The sequence below is a fragment of the Sceloporus undulatus genome, chromosome 4, assembly GCF_019175285.1.
Source record: "Sceloporus undulatus isolate JIND9_A2432 ecotype Alabama chromosome 4, SceUnd_v1.1, whole genome shotgun sequence".
Classification (NCBI taxonomy): domain Eukaryota; kingdom Metazoa; phylum Chordata; class Lepidosauria; order Squamata; family Phrynosomatidae; genus Sceloporus; species Sceloporus undulatus.
In genome coordinates, this window is record NC_056525.1 from 69,727,884 (window position 1) to 69,729,992 (window position 2,109).

General features: G+C 41.1%; 1 long non-coding RNA gene across 1 annotated transcript; it reads left to right on the forward strand.

Moving 5' to 3' along the window:
• The first annotated feature begins 526 nt into the window (after positions 1-526).
• On the forward strand, positions 527-1,577 carry LOC121928293. Its single transcript, XR_006103475.1, has 3 exons — positions 527-713; positions 973-1,120; positions 1,414-1,577. It is a non-coding gene; the product is annotated as an uncharacterized LOC121928293 (long non-coding RNA).
• The last annotated feature ends 532 nt before the right edge of the window (positions 1,578-2,109 follow it).

Genomic DNA, 2,109 nt, shown 5'->3' on the forward strand with positions numbered 1-2,109 from the left:
AGTGCTAGGAACACAGTTCATGCAAGGTCCCTCTGTTCTAATCTAGTTTGGAAGGATTTATTTTTGGGTCCTTGTAACCTAGCAATAGGGACACGTGATCTGTAGTGGCTGCAGCATGAATATACATTGCTTTCTCCAGGCTGAGAGCCTCAGTAAATGGAGGCTGGGTTGGCAGCTAAAAAAGCTGTGAGGGGCTGAGCCCCTTTCTTTCCTAGGGTGTCACCAGCTGCTAAATGTCTAACCATGTGAGAAGGTAGGGTAGAAGGAAGGCTCTCAAATGATACAGCAGTCTCTGGCTGGCCACTGCTGTGAGAAAATGGCAGCAACCCCTGTCTGTTACTATTTTTGTCATTTTGAGATTAAAGAAGATGATGCAGGAGAAAAAGGAGGGACAGATATAAATAAAACAGCAGCATGCATCCCTAAATAGGAGCATAAATCTTGCTAGAGGAAGGGCATTGCTCAGTGGTACACAGGGCATGCTTTCCATAGTCCAGGTTCCTTTCCTGCTTCTTCCTTGGAGGGGAAAGTGGCAGACAGACAAAATGCATAGAATAAACAATGTTATGTCTGTTATGTCTTCTTTTTACATGCAGAAGCACAGATTTTAAAAAACTGGCCATGGGAAGTACTGCTGTTCCCATCTAGAGAACTCCAACTCTAACTTAAAACAAAAACAAGCTTCTAGTCCTCCTGGCTACAAAGATATATTTGTAAGTATCTTGGAGTAATTCAGGAGATGGCAGGGATCTGATCAGGATTTGTAGTGAGATGGGAGTGGAAGTCCCATAGCAAACTATGTGCGTTCCCTTGGCTTTGCTAAAAGTTCATTTTAATTTAGGCCCTGGAGGATGTCCTTTACACTGGGTTTGGTTGTTATTGCAAAGCTGCCAAAAGAGGGAATTTTCAAACAGGAATTTGCATTAAGTTTTTATTAAAACAGTGTGTAAGATGTTTTTATTTTTTAATTAGAAAAGCTTGCATTAGTGACATGATCTAGGAATGAAGCAGTGACTTGACCAGAGAAGAAGAGACAATCCAGCAGAAAATAAAAACAGACCCAAGCACAAGCGAAGAACCTTAGACCCAAGAGCATGAAAATCCTTCCTAAGCCTGAGATGTAAGTCCAACGCCAGCTCCCTGGGGCTGCACATCCCCCTGCAAGAGCCCTGTGCTCCTTGGAACAGTGTACCATGAATGCCAGTGGTGTGTTTAGCATGAACACCTGGCAAGATGAAGGAGAGCTAGGCTTCAAGCCAAAGGCCTGTCCCTTGAAGCAGAAAGAGGAGGCAATTGTGACCTATGATCCCAAGTGGTCCTTTGATCATTTTTGAAGCCCATGTGACCCCACAAGCTGCCCAATATCCATCTTGTTGGTTAGCTAACTCAAAACATGTTTTTTTTTCCTTCCAGGAGCAGTGGTGTTTAGTTATAACAGGACACACGGACCCACCTCTACAAAACATATGAAGATACACCAAAAAGAAAAACTGATGTGGACCTTCAACTACTGTTAATTTTGATTTAACCCTTTTTTATTTTTGCTTTTTATTTTATCTAGAAATGTTTGTAGTAGATCCTTGGGGTGAAAAACTGACAGCTGAACCACCAGAGGTTGCCAGTCCCTGCTTGAAGACTCCTTGCTTTATAGGAGGGTTTGGGGACTGGGAAATCTCCCACAGAAGGAATAAAAGACATCAGCAGAATTTCATACCTTGTTGAATAAAATTCCTCCCCTGGGGCTCTCTGCTGTCTGACCTACCAATGGCTAGTAAAACATGACTGTAAAAGAAAGCTTTTTAAAAAAAATCTTTCCAAATTTTTTGTGGGGGTGGGTGGGTTGGGAGATTCTGTTGGAAGTGGATGGACAAGAAGTATGGTGTTTGTTTTATAATGTAAATATATATTGATAAAGATTATTTTTTAAAAAATCTCTCCAAATTTTCATGAGGCTGCTTTAACATTTTCTTCTATACATTTTTATATTGCTTGAGCACTGGCATGCCAATTTTTAATGAGATTTTATAAATATATTGAAATTAATAGTTGCCTATTTGAACCAGAATGCATAGCTGAAGGCCTGTCTGGTCCATGGCTTTTTAGACCATG